We start from the raw sequence: 14,907 nt of genomic DNA, 5'->3' as shown, positions 1-14,907 counted from the left end.
TTCAAGAATGTGGTTCTTTTTTTTTATTTCTGTGTCTGCTTGTGTGATGTGACTTCTCTGAGCGACCGTTTCCTCTTGCTCTTATCTTTTGTACATGCAATTGGTTCCCTCGCTTATTCTGTTACAGCACCGGTCTGTGTTCCTGAATATTCTGCAGCTTTATAAATCTAATAAGGATCTTTGATGGACTCTCAGAGAACGAGATGCTGAAGGCAAATAAATGGAGGTGGAAACGTGGAGGTTTTTTCATCTGCGCTGGTGTGGACACGGGCTCTGTGTTGTTAAGTGATGTATCATGAATGGTGAGCAGTAGGGCAGCACTGGTCTTTTCCTGGCTGGTGAGCAGCTAATGGTGCAGAGAGCATTTCCTGGCGGGGGAGACAAACACTGTGGGCCTGCTATGATGCCAGATGTGCTGTCAACTTCTGTATTGTTGGCAGCAACAAAGCACACACACCAGGCTTAACACTCGTAGGGTATTCGCATTCACAATGAAGAACACTGCCACTAACAATTGTGCTCCTTTGCGCCCGCCCGCCTACACAGAGGACAATAAAACACTAGTTTATTTTCATATCCAGCATTTCAGCGTTTGTTTTCTCAAAACAAGATAAAACTGTCAGTGCTGTGAGTTAATTCCTCGTCTTCCACAGTGCAATTTCCCCTCATTTGAGAAATTTAAAAGAAGTTAGTACCAACTGTCTTTACAAAATGTGACAGATCAGTGTGTTAGTATAAAGAAAAGTATAATTAAGTTGAGTACTTTCTCAGAAATGTAGATTTATTGTATTATTGTTATACAGCTAAAATATTGTTATTGTATAGTGTTGAAAACAGCTGAAATTGTCCTTTTCTAACCTGGAGACTCCTTTAACCATAGTTACAACATAAACCTGCCCTAATCCTAACTTTAACCCTAATCTAACTGTAACCTAACCTTAATGTCTTTACCCTAACCCCTAACCCAATTACTTTATGGGGACTTACTTTTTGTCCCCAGGAGGAAGAAAAGTCCCCATAATGTGACTTTGTAAACAGATTGAGATCCTCCCAACATGAGTAATACGTGGACCACTTACAGATTCCTGAGTGAGGTCACTCATTTGCATAAAGCATTCCCATGCACCTAACTCTAACCGTAACCACCACAACTAAATGTTTATAACCAAAACTTAACTTTAACCCAAACCCTGAAACCTTCGAACAGCCCTTTGAACATGAATCAGAAAGTACGCCAAAAATACGTCAAAATGTCCTCACTCATAAATTAAAATTGGTCCTCACTAAGATATCCGTACAAGTACACACACACACAAACACACACAGAGAAGACAAAGGTGAACACAGACATGACACACCCATACATAAATACTGACACACACTCCCTCCCCCATTACTGATGGAGGGTCGACCATCTGCCCTCAGAAGCAGCAACACAATGACCACATCGCATGAGTCGACTAATGAGGGAGACTTTTCTCTGCTGTTAAAAAATTCATTCGCTGCGTCTTTTCTGTCAAACAGCCTGCGTGTCTGTGCAGCCACGTTCCAGCTGCGACAGCAAAACCTGGGTTCATCCAGAAAAAAAGTCCAGTCTGTTTGTTTCCAAAGCAGCGGATCAACCGCTTTAGTAACAATGACTTAATCACCTTTGGCAACACATTATAAAGGTCAACTGTGTGCCGGCTAAGACATGAAACCGTTTTATTGCATCAGGATTCGTGACACATGACTACAAAACACTTTGTAGTCATGTCAACAAAAAAAGGGGAAAAAAAGCTGGTGTTTTGACACAGTCTGACGCCAGCGCGGCAGCACGAGGAGACGAAAACAAGCCTCTCACTCTCTGCGGCAGTCGATAGTTCATCTTTTCAAAACCTCTCACGCAACCTGAGATTGAGGGGAAGTACGACTCGGCCTGAGAGGAGGGCCTCTGCAGAGCCTCATGGTCCGTGGCTAAGTGGGGGTGGAGGCGTGGGAGGTTATTGATCTTGTACTGTGGACATCTGTGGCATCTTTTAGGTGGGTTGTCAGTCATCAGAGAGGGGAAGTGAGGGCAGAGTTAGAGTGGTGAATGTGTGACAGAGCAGGCAGACAACAACGGCAAGACAAACAGGTTCACCAAGAGTTCAGCCTGTTAGTCTACATGTCCAACACAAGCAACTTGTTTTTCTTTCTCTCTCTCTTTCAGTCCTATTTCGGTTTATTTCTCTTTTTCTATCTCCCTGCAGCCTCACCATCAGCCAGTCTGTGTGTGTGTATAAGGCAGCTGAAGTGTTTACACGCACTTGAGGAGTTAACGACGTACGTCGGCGTATAAAAAAAAAGCAGCAGTAAAAGAGATAAGTGGCGCATCTGCAGCTATCATTTAATTATCAAGGCAGTGGAAAATGGGGCTTGCTTGGGCCAAAAATCACAGACGGTGCCAACAACAATGTAGATGCTTGACATTCTTTCTGAGATGCAGCCAAGCCGGCGAGCTGCATATTTGTGTATTTGTACGAGGTTTTGTCGAGGAGCTGTATTAATTACAGAGAAGAGCAGTGTCCGTTCTAAAGCTGCCTGTTTGGAACGGGCTGTTCTCTTGCTCTGTGTTAATGCTCCGGAGCTCCTTATGAGTAGTGAGTCCTCCTCAAACAGTTTTACAAAATACTGTCACTTTTTATTGTTTGTGTGCTGGATGTAGTGTGCGGAGCTTTTTTATAAATAATCTGCGGTGCAGAGTGAAGTTAGAAAACTTCATCCTACCTGGTTTATCTGCAATGAAGATTTTATATTCAGTTAAGTACTTCATATTTATTGAAACTGAATTTTCTTTGTTAATCTTCAGGTGTGTGGTTTAAAAGATTGTCTCAATTGGTGGCATTTTCTCACACGTTGGCTATTTCAGAGGTCTGTTGAGCAAACGACACAATCTTCAGACCCAAGTTCACAACTTTTCATAGGTTTTGTCGAGATGCCGTCACGTCCGAAGTTTAAGAGGTTATCTGATTTAAAAAAAAGACAAAATATACATTCAACAATTTCCAATGTTTTGGGAGCATCTAACCAAATCTAAAATGGATTCTTTGAAAAACTTGACTTACGTCGTCTCGCTGCCTCGGTGTTACAAAGCCGCTGCACTATCATTATCTATGTAGGAGAAATATAAAAGCCCCACTGATGATTTAGATGCGTGATGATGGAAGAAACGATCCTTCTCAGCATATTATGGTGGCAGCCAGCCGCTCGGCATTCAAACACAGTAAATGTAATGAATCATGGCGGGACGGGGGGTGGTTGAGAAAAGAACAACCCGACAAGGAAAAAGTGTGTGTGATGCCGGGAAAGGAGAACAAGATAAAATACAGTGGGTGTCTCATGAGTCACAAGAGCCTTTTTCAGAGACTACGCAGTTGATGTTTAGGTGAGTAAGACTAGTAATAAGTTTGAACAACACAGAGGTGACTAAGATCAGGTTACAGGTGCAGGAGAAAGTCTGCTTTCTGTTTACCATGGTAATTATCACTGCATGTGATTACATGCGTTTTGGCTGGATCCTGTTTAACCCGAGCTGCGCATGTGATAGAATGTTATGACATTTCTGTGTTAACACAAATTAAAACCAATTAATTTCCCTTTTAGGTTTAACAAAGTAACCTCAACACCTCGTCTAAACCACAACTATATTCTCAAAGCTGTACTCTAGAGAGATGAGAAGATGGATTTGTCTCCTGCTCTTGTCTGTTCATCAGATGTGAAGCAACAACAAGCATTATTACAACACAAAGACTGGAGACAGGTATCCACTGCCAACTGTGGTACAACTGAAGTTTAAAAATGAAACCTGACACCTTTAAGGGGAAGTTGTGTCTATGTCATAGCTGCCAGGGAATATATTTATTGTCTTTAGATGTAGATAATTTGCATGCCATGATATTTCCCTGGAAAAAGATTGATAAAAACAGAAGTATCGCATGTTATTTAATCTTATGACACTGAAGAAATGCAAAAGTGGTGATGAAAAGAAAGAGGAACTAATGTTTTTTGGTCATGTGGAACTAAATTTTGACGTCACTCATAAAACAGTCTCCCTTTTCATTCAACAGCAGAAGCAGCAAACAGCAAGAGAACATGAGGGTTTCAGCAAAGAAGCCATTTCTTTTGCCGTTTATCTCTCTAGGTTGAAAATATATATTTATATTTATGTATGTATGTAAAAGCAGATGGAAAGCTCCCGAGGGAGACAGGGCCCCCCTTTAATTCTATTACCTTGCGCACACACACCAAAACACACACATCACTCCAAGACATAAGCAGCCAGTTGATACCGCAGCGGGTTGTTCTTACAGATCCGGAGGTGCCCCGAAGGCAAGAGGCCCATGATGGATCAGACATTGATTTGATTTGAAGTGAGTGTGAAAGCCGCCGTCCGTGCCCTCTGCCAGAGAGGTGAACCGTGATTGAGCAATGGCTGTCTGGAGGGTTCACTCAGGAAACTGTAAGTGGACAGGCTGGAGCTGCTGCTAACAATCACCTTTTGTACAAAATCGGCCGGAAATGAATTGTTGATTCACAGAGAAAGAAACGAAAAGCCGGTCCCAGCTGCCACCAACCGCCCCACCTCTGCTGCTGCTTCTTCTACACAAATAGACTCAGGCAATATAAGCACCCTTTCTGTGGCAGTCATCCCTATATACACTATCAGATTAAAGAACACTATTTCTTTCAGTTTTTATTGACCTTTTATTTGTCAAAGTCCAGCAGATAACCTCAATGATACAAAGCTAAGCAGTTAAATGACAAAGGTAAAAAATAGTGCAGGTCACAGAAAAAATGATGTATGTTTTTTTTTAACTGGCATTTTTTTAGGGATTAAAGCAGCAATGGAAGTAAATGAAGCATTCAACATAATTTTAAAAACAAACTTAAAACATTTATTTTCTCTCTGGATTTGATACTTGTTGTGTTTGTGAGTGAATGCCTTGAGGTGAACATAATATTTTGTGTCTGTGCTGTATGGGTGGCTGTTGGTGGGAAGTATCAATATGGATAAACTTTCTCATGTATTTAATGTTTCTATGTTTTACTGTGAAGCACATTGAGTTTACCTCTGTATGAAATGTGATGTATAAATAAGAATAAATTGGTGATGCGAATAAAATGCCTCCAATTTCGATGATGACTTAATAAATTTGATTTCCAATATAGTTTCAACTTGACAAGTGTGTTCGGGTTTTAGATTATATATGAGAATTAATTCAGTTTGACAAATATAGAGTCAGTTTCTCCAAATCCAGGCTGTAGAAATGTAATGAGCTTCACCAATGAGGTTATGTTTTCATTGTTTGTTTGTTTGTTTGTTTGTTTGGTTTTTTTGTCTGTCTGTCTGTTAGTTACCAGCATGAGACAAAATCTACTGGTCGGATTACCGTGAAACTTGGTGGAAGGATTTGATATGGATTTTTCTTTCCAACATTGCAAAATAGGATGTTTGTTACACTTAATTCCTGGATCTTGTTTTAATTCAGTGCAGATTCAATAAAATCTTGAGCTAGTGAATTTAAATGTGGTGTAATAGGGGAACTGCTTCTCTTACTGCAATTCTAGTTTTACAAATGTGATAGACAGCAAGTCCTTGTGACCTTGGTCATATGTTTGCCGTCTGCCCTAAATTGCAAAAATATTCCCATTGAATTTACAGAACCCTTTCCAATGCTTTCCTAGGATTCATCTGCAAACCATGTCTCCTAATTGCCATCTCCAGTGTCCCCACTCGTCTGGTCTCATAAACTCTAAACAAGCAAACTAAGTTTCCTTTACAACCTTGTTGGCACGTCACAGAGTTCTCTCAGCCTCTCTCTGTTATACTTGTACCTCACGAATGTCACGATCTTCCTCAAGATTGAGAGGGTTAAATATCCTCAAAGGGCTCAAATGATAAATTTGTTGCAAAATGGCAACTATTTATATCAACTGCCTGCAGAGGTTCCCATCAGACACTGTGTTCACTGACTCTGTTGTTGTCCATGTAATTCCTAATGAAAATGATGTTTTATTTATTTGTGTCCTCTTCATCTTAACCCCATTACCTCTCACTTTGTCTGTGCCCCCCTCTTTTTCTTGCTATGTCACCCCCATACTCAGTTCCGCTTTTGTGTCATTACATAAGTGACAGTTGTGTAATATGTTGAACTTCAGGCTAATGGCTACTGTCAGGCCGCACCTTAGCACCATACCTTCATCAGCTGATCACACTTATGCTACCTGTGATTTTTATTGACATAAGCAGCATTTTCTTATTAATTCCTTTTATTTCGTTTTTGTTCCAGGTTGTTCCAAGGTTTTTTTAAATTTTTTCGCTTTTTGATTAAAAAAATGTTTCATTATGGAAATTATTGAAAAAAACAAAACCTGTTGGAAAAGTTGGGTAAAAGTTGAAAAACCTTTGACTGATATTGTACCATTATTTTTTGCTCGCTCACATAAGAGAACAGTGGCCCGGCCCCTACCTGACATTCTCCTGTTTACCACTAATACAATTCTGGTGCCGGCTGGGTTATGCTCATCTGAAATCCACCTACACACGATGATGAATCAAAACTTCAGAGTAAAGTCCTAATCTATCTCTAAAACAGCAGCAAGCAGTTGTACCCAATGCAGTTAGAACTGATGCCTCTCTGCTCCCTTTGCTATCGTTTCACATAAAAGCGCCAGAGAGAAGAATGGAGCAGGGAACGCGCTGGATGCAGCAGTTGAAGAAGGTCTTTAGCAAAATGTTGGTAAAGATCAAAAGTGAAAGTAATCATTATGCAGAATGGTTTCTGTCACTGTTTTACTGCATTATATTACTGGCACATTATTATCTCTACCAAGGAAGTCCATGTTCAATTTGCTTTTGTTTGCTGTTTGTTTATGTCTATTCAAGAAAACAAAATAGAGAGAAGGCTAAAATAAAGTGATGAACCTGAATAAAGTGATAAAACAGAGGGAGCATTGTACAAAATTTTATTGCACAGATAAATATAATACATTTTGGGAGATTGCACTTTTCAAACTTTTTATCAAAGTCTTCATAAAAGTTTTTTTTTACATATATAGGGTTGTTTGGCCTTGGTAGAGATATTTATCCAACCAAGGTCAAACATTGTCATCATTAATGCTTTATCCTTCAACTAGAACCTTAATGTTTTACTGTAGTTGGTAGAAATTCCGCATACAGCTTAATTATATTTCTGTAATGTTTATTAATTCATTAAGACAATAACATTGATCGGGAACGTGTGATGTTTTGCCTGTTAAAAGGTAGCTTGACTTATAAATGATAAACTCACAGTATTTGACTTGTTATATGACGTGTGGTTAAGTAGGTTTCAGTAAAGCAACAGGTTAAGGGAAGAAAACCAGTAGGCCGTCAGCTCAAAACTGAGCTCAAGAACAGTAGTTGAATAAACGTACTTAGTGACATTACACCATTGGCAGTGTATACTTGCTGATTACAGATTTCCCCAAAACTTGGTGGGAGGATGGGACAAGAGCCAAGAAAGAAGCAATACAATTGTGGCATTGATCTATAGACAAAGTGGATCCTGTAATTTTATTTACTTTTTCTATTTCTTTAACTTTTTCTTATTTTCACCAATTCCCCATGAGGATAATTTATGGATCTTGATGAAACAAATTAGTTATATTTAGAGAAGTGTTTGATGCAGCTTCAACTGTTGGGCCTTGGCAGGGTAAAGGCACTCTACTGAGTAGCATTCTAGCTTCTCTAAATTACATCTAAGCTTTTACATCTCAGGATGAGCAGGGAGTGATTTGTTTTGCAACTGAAATGTTTCTGAAATAAACAGAAAAGAACAGAAAGAAAAACTTCATCAAAAAAGCATCCAACACAGTGGGACTGAGGTGATTTCTGGGACAGAGCACAACCGAGGGCGCTCAATAATGACAAATGAAGACAAAATAAAAACGAGCAAAGATTTCAAGGACGAGGACGTGGAAGAAGCAGGGTGTGTGTGGAGGTCATCAGCTGCTGTGCAATAAACACTCAGACTACTCAAGGTTTTTATCTGGGTACAAGACAAGAGTAAACAGTGAATCACAGCAGGACACGACGCTGACTGAAACACACACGCTGCTCTCACCGCTGTACAGATGTTATGGATGATAACCCAGAGGCTTTGTTGACACTCCTGATAATTACTCATTCCGCCAGCTGCCTCATGGCTCTCCTCTCCGGCCACCACTGCTCGAAGCAAATATCCAAGTGTCTCGCTGCTTGACACATAATAATCAGTCTCAACCGTCTGAGTTCACAGGAGCTCGCTCCAACCCGAGGCCTGGAACACCTCTGTCTGTCCTCAGAACGGGCAACACTTGGCCACATCCTGCTCCTCCAGCTCACAGTGCGAAAGAGACGCCAATAATTCATGAAAAGTTATTTACGGGCAACCTGTTCAGAGGAGCGTGTGTTTTTGACCTGCTGAGGCTGAGAGGAAGCCATGTTTGCAAATCCAGAATGGGAAATAAGACTCAAAACAAACAGCACCTGTCATATCCTGATCAATGGCCTTTCCTGCAGGGGACACAGTGCTGACAGAGTCACCGGCCCTCGTCCCCATTTCCTGCCATAAACAACTCTTGAGGCACAGTCCTGCTAATCAAAACGTCAGAAGCCCCAGATGCTGATCTGGCTACAGCAAATCCAGATGTATTATTTACTCCGCATCTTTGTTTACACATAACACAATAATCCTTGCAGATTTGGGACAGTGGGGTGGAGGGTGCGTGGGGGTGGGTGGGTAGGAAAGGCAACACTCTGTATCAGCGGAGGGATCTACAGTCTTTAGAAGAAAAAAAAGGGAATTCTATTGTGCTGAGAAAATAAACCCGAAGGCAGCCGAGTACAAAGGGGTTGTGGGTCCCAGGCGAGCACCTTCAGAATTCGACCGAAGAGTCGGCTCGAGGAGGAAACTCTATCACAGGGCTGAGGGAGCACAGAGGGTTGGTTTGTTCAGCTATAAATACTGGTATTTTCAGTTTTTTCCCTTCTAAACACAAGGGGCCCTCCCGCCAATACAAACATGAAGAGAAACGATCTTCGACTCCTTTCAGTGGCATCGTGGAGCTCTTTTTTAAAAAAGAAACACATTTCAGACAAGGAGCTTCCTTTCTTTTCACACTCGATCAGTGTCAGCATCACTGACTGGCGCCGGAGGAAAACGCTCAGTGAAAAAACTCTGCACGTACCTGTATTTACTCCAGGTAAAGCAGAAAGTTGGCACATCATTTGAATTGCTTCACAATAAGGCTCCAGCTTGATGAGTAGGCCGTGATTAATACATGTGAGTCATCAAGTGAGGACGAGACATGAGAGCAGAAAAACAAAAATGTTTTTGTGTGTGTTTAACAACGGTGATGGTTTATGTTCCCCTTTGCCCTTTTCCTGGAGATAGCAGGAAGAAGAAAATAAACCAACTATTTGTTTTCTGGTAGCTTCAGGCAGCTGATGTAGACGGTGTCATCTTTCAGACGAGGAGGCGCCACCCTGAGGCGGTGCAGCATCCCACTCGCCAGGTCTGATGAATGTTTGTCCATCGCTGCTTTGTTTTGGGTCTGGTGCCGGATACTTGTCCCCCTCGCACTGGATCAGGGCCCCCGCGTTGAGGTGCTGCCCATCAATGAGGATGCTCACATGCACAAATCCAGCTTGTCACTTTTCCATCACACTGTTTAAATAATAAATGAAGCCTGTCTGAGTGGTGCAATAAACCAGCACTAAAAACAAAGGTTAAAAATGTTAGGTTTGCTTCAATAACCCAACACTCGGAAAAATGCTGAGTGACAGAATAGCACAGTATTGTTTGTGACTTTAAAGTAAAAGCCACCACTTTTTCAAAACATTCCAAATAAAAATAAAAACTATTGTTTAATAAGAAAGGCATAAAACTAAATCCTGGGTCTCCCTGTTTATCCAGATTCCATTCCACCTTCCCATTGAATTTCAGGGAAATCTGTTTGATAGTTTTTAAGTAATCTTAAAACTAACAAACAAACAAATGCAAATGAAAACACTAGCATAGCAGTACAGAGCCACCAAGGCCCAACAATCCCCTTATGAAATTACATTTCAATTCACTAGACCCAGAATTTTTATTTGGATCTGCATCAAATTGCACACACTTGACATGACAGATTTATTTATTTAAGATCGATGGAATTATTCTCTAAAAAATCAACATTCCTAGATTCCTAGAAAATGTAATGGGTTCTTCCTTTGGTCATGTTCCACTCCTCCACAAGATTTCATGGAAGTCAGTCAAGTAGTTTTTGTGAAATCTTACAAACAAACAAACAAACCCTTATTGAAACAAAACCTCCACCAGAGGTAATAAAAAAAATCCTTCCAATAATAGATTTGATTTATTAATTTATCGTGTTCAATAAACGTGTGAGATGCTAAAGATAAAACTTTTTATCTGGCCCATCTTTGCTAGATTGAGATAGAACAGTTGCTGACATGTAATTTAAAAACATTCCCCTTCAGGACTCTTGATGTAGAAGTAATGAGGCAGTCTGGCCTGACAGCAGGTTGAATCTCACTCTCCCTCCTCTGGTCACTCGACTCTGGAGAGAGCTTATCTGCTGTCATCTGGCCCATTGTTCCCATTATCTGAGATGGTCGGCCTCTGTTCGCATCTGAGAGCCTCCTCCACTGTGCACATGCAGCCAGATGGAGGACTTCCACCTGCAGAGAGCTTGAAAGAACGCTCGCTGTGATCTTCTGTCGCATGGAGATGCAGTGCAGGGATCTCCCCCACTGTCTGGAGAAAATAGCAACAAGAGGAACTGGTTGAATTTTGACTATATGGCAGGTATCTGATGTGCAGATGTATAACCTTGTTTGTTTTTAATTGAAGATCTGAGCTGTAATGTAAATTAATACAAACTTCATGAGGCACAGGAGGCCGTTTTTTTTAATACTGCTGTTGTGTGGCAAAAACCACAGTGGAGACGTTGGTGAAAAGGGAAAGGGAACCCCGGTTGCAATTATCATGGACTCATAGAAAACACCCTTCCTATGCCACAACTAGCTGCGTTTCTCAACCAGCCGTGTGGCTTGTTTTGGATCTGTGCCACATGTAGGATATATAACAACCCCCCCCCCCGCCCCCGCCCCTTCCCTCAACTGCTCGAGGGTAGTGTCACCCATTTTCAGTTTTTATTGGTTAATGCCCTCTTGACTAATTCTGCAGGGAGTCCGTGTCAGGACAGGCAGCAGCAGGATCCTGGGTAATCAGTGTGAAAATGTTATTTGGAGTTTAGAAAAAAATACTTGCTTCCAGTTTTTTGCCCACCAACGTTGTTAGACTGGTGGTTGGGAAGCTTCTTAGTATTCAAGTAAGAAAAATAAATCACTTGGGCCTCATTTTGAATGTGAGACCAGTGTGTATTACCCACTGTGCTCCCAAAAATAGCTTTAGGAATAAAGTAAGTCAGAATAATGAATGCAGTTTATTCTGAATATGGACATACACACTAAGGTGAATACTCAAAAGCCTTTTTTAATTGGGTGATGAGACTCCAGGAAGAGTTTGGGAATCTCTCCAACTACATATTATAAAACTTTGTTCAGAAGACACTGGTTAACTGACAAATTAAAGTGTTGGTTGGTCGAAATCACTTCTATCTTATTTTTTGAAATCCTCCCTAATAGCCATTAATAAATAAAGTTTTCTAAAGGAAAAGAAAGACAGTGTCTGTAGCCCTCACTGGATTGTTATCATTTTGATTGAATGAAATGATTGGCCGGTGTACCTGTCCGTCACTAGCCGACCTGCCTTCGCGCACACTCCTGACTCTCTTCACGGCTACATCCACCACCTAACTCTGCTATGGATACATGGCTTTCACACGCCAGGTGTAGTTTTAAAACTCTGAGGCTGCGTTTTAGTCTGAACAAGCAGAAAGATTTGGAAACAATGACGTAGATTCACAACTTCTTGCTGAATGTGTCTGATTCCTCAGGCTCCTATCACATGACCCCCCTCTCAGAATTAACCTTGGCTACCAGCATAGAATGCAACAAGGATAAGTAATTACAAGCCTTGCTGACTCTGTTGTCTTTGCTAACAGCTGTTATGCAGTTTAAGTTCTACATCTTACATTTGATTAAAACTGGAGTCAAAACACTTGTGTGGACAGAGATCATTTTAGTTTGAAATGCCTCTAAAATAAAGTGAGAGAAAGGTCGACTTCTAACAGTTGTCAGTCAGCGCACGTTCATGTGTCTTTGGGGCGGGGCTTTGGCGAGAAGACCAATCAGAGGAGGTGGGATGTAGTGTTGCTTTTTCCTCGCTAGTTTTTCCAAGATTACCAACCCTATAGTTTTAAAGCTCAAATCCCAACCAGGGAAATCATCTAATACATCCATTCACCTTGCTAACACTATCTTAAACACTAACTTAAAATAGAACTATCTTGTGCAGAAATATCATTACAGCTTTATACTACATTTTAAACACCCAAACACAGGATGCAGAGAGTAATAATTAATGCCAGTTCTCTTGAGCTACAGGCAGTTTCTCCACATCTACGTGAATTCCATTCAGCAGCATTGTGACCTTGACTGAGGTCAATAATTTTTTTTTTTGAAAGGTCCAGAAGCACTTGCAAACCCTGCAGCAAAATAAGGAAGTTTAAGTGGGTGTCGTTCGTAGATAAGGGGCCAGCTTTGTCTTTAAAGTGAAGTCCATTGTTCAGAAGCCAAGCTCTTCGTTCAAGCACAAACATTTCAGCAAGCAAGCAAACCGGAAGCTTTTACAAATAGTTTTCTTTCTGTGTAGAAATATAATCAATGTTTATCTCTGCCAACTCTGTGATAAATTTCCACAGGCACTGACAGCTTCTACATGTCAGTCAAATCAAGCAAGAGACTCTTAGTGAGATTACGGTCACTCCTGAACGATATCGGCATCCAACTCTTGTGATAGGTTCGTGCATCATTTTCTGGTGTCAGGTTTTATGCTCTGAGGCTTGATTCGTCTTGTCTTGGCACAAGACAAAAACCCAGACATAGTCTTGGAGAGCATGGAGTGTGAGCCTCTCATCTTCTTGACTGAAGACCACCCCACCGCCCCACAACCAGCCTCCTCCTCCCCCTAAAAAAAAAAAAAAGCCCTACACAGATGGGAAAACAAAAGCGCCCTGAGAGAGCCTTGGCTGATAGATAGATAAAGAAGTTATGCATTCCTGGGTGAATAATGAACATAACTCAATGCACGAACGTGTAGGGACATTCAGATCTTCTTGAGTCATTATTTTAAAAAAACAGCAGAATCCACTTTTCAGCCCCCCTGGGAATATTATAGAAGTCATGGCATTTAAATAAACAGAGAAAATACAAAATATATGCCGCAAAACAGATTTAATATTCAGACAGATTCTTTATATCACGGTGACAGTGTAAATAATGAGGCTAGAGATGCCTGATGGAACAAACAGTGTTCCTAATATGTTTTTTCTGCAGTAAATCAAAGGAGCAGTACACACAATAAAGCCTCTTCTCTCACTGTTACACAATGCAATCTAATGCAATGACAAGCACACACTTCTCCTGTGCATGCAGGCCATTGAGTCGAAATACACGTAAACCGCTATTCAGTGCTCAGACAAGAGATTAAAGGCATTTGAGTTGCTGAAATCCCTATTGTGCATTTATGGGAAACACCCATTGTCAAAGCATCAAAGGCTCCATGTTATTTTTTCTATGTGGTGATTTAAGAAAAAAAAAGGTTGGTGGAGAAAAGTGAAGGTGATATTTGAGCAGAGGTATCATTATGAAAATGTAAACCCTTGCCAACTTGCTGTGGGGGGCAGCCGGGGATGAGTTGGAACTGGAGGGCCGGCGTTGACTGAACAGCACTCTCACATTCTTCTCTTTATCTCCCTCTTCTGCTTCATTTCAATAGCCATTCTTCATTGAGGGCCCCCTCACCCCCCCTTCGCTGTCGTTCACACTTCTTGTGATTTGTATTCTAAGTGGCTCACAGATCCTTTGTATTCCGGGACGATAGCGATCAGAATCCTCACACCGACAGTGGAGGCTGCAGATATCCTCCCGAAGCAAAAACAAATTTAAGAAAATGTTCTTGTTTATTATGAGGAGCGAAACCTCTTCTGTGGAGATCTTGCAAAACAACGAGCCTTGTGTACACGCACAGACTCGAAAAGGTGCAGTGGAAAAGTGGATTGTCTGTAGTACACTGATTGCACAATGGAAATTGTGTGTTGTTCTTTCATCAAGTACATTATATATTAAAAGTCAATGAGCTGGAATTAATTGCAAAGTCACCAAATCTAGTGCTAAGTTAAGGAGAAAACCTACCTAACTTGTCTCAGGAGACAGTATTTTGATCAATCTGGGCCTCCATCCAATCTCACTTTCGGCTTCCAGGTGTCCTGCACCATTCGCCATTTCATGCATCCATAGGACCTTCTTTATATTTCTCCATAAATAAGAATGAATAACAGTAGGCTTGAATTAGTGGTAATTATTCTGTATGTAAGAACAAATACATTCATGTCTTTGAACACTGCATTGCTTGGTTTGTTGATTCTAGTGTAAAACAAATGTGAAAATGTCAGAACTGAAATGTTTCATGCAAGTAAAACGATCCAGTGTCACATATGTCATTGTCATTTCAAGGATAAAAAACGCTGATTTCAGAAAAGATGAGAAAACACTATGCAGTTTAAAAATCAAACAAAACTTCAGTTTAAAAAAGAAAAATAAACCTTCAAGCAGTGAGTCAGTGGAATTTCACTTTGTGGTGAAAGTGATTTTTTGGAGGAATGTGAAAATAAAAAAGAAATATATTCATGTATTTCAGCAATGCAGATGAAATCCAGGGGTCCTGCCTCCAG

The 14,907-nt window shown here is 40.8% G+C and overlaps 1 long non-coding RNA gene across 1 annotated transcript in view; it reads left to right on the top strand.

The window, feature by feature from the left end:
* LOC138411766 (uncharacterized) overlaps positions 1 to 5,143 on the top strand; it is a 37,374-nt gene extending 32,231 nt beyond the window's left edge. Inside the window, exons 2-3 of the long non-coding RNA XR_011244259.1 lie at positions 3,625 to 3,781; positions 4,332 to 5,143. This is a non-coding gene — a long non-coding RNA (uncharacterized lncRNA). The remainder of the gene's footprint in view (positions 1 to 3,624; positions 3,782 to 4,331) is intronic.
* Positions 5,144 to 14,907: the final 9,764 nt, after the last annotated feature.

This window comes from Paralichthys olivaceus, chromosome 10 (assembly GCF_024713975.1).
Source record: "Paralichthys olivaceus isolate ysfri-2021 chromosome 10, ASM2471397v2, whole genome shotgun sequence".
Classification (NCBI taxonomy): Eukaryota; Metazoa; Chordata; class Actinopteri; order Pleuronectiformes; family Paralichthyidae; genus Paralichthys; species Paralichthys olivaceus.
This window is presented reverse-complemented; position numbering and strand designations above follow the sequence as displayed.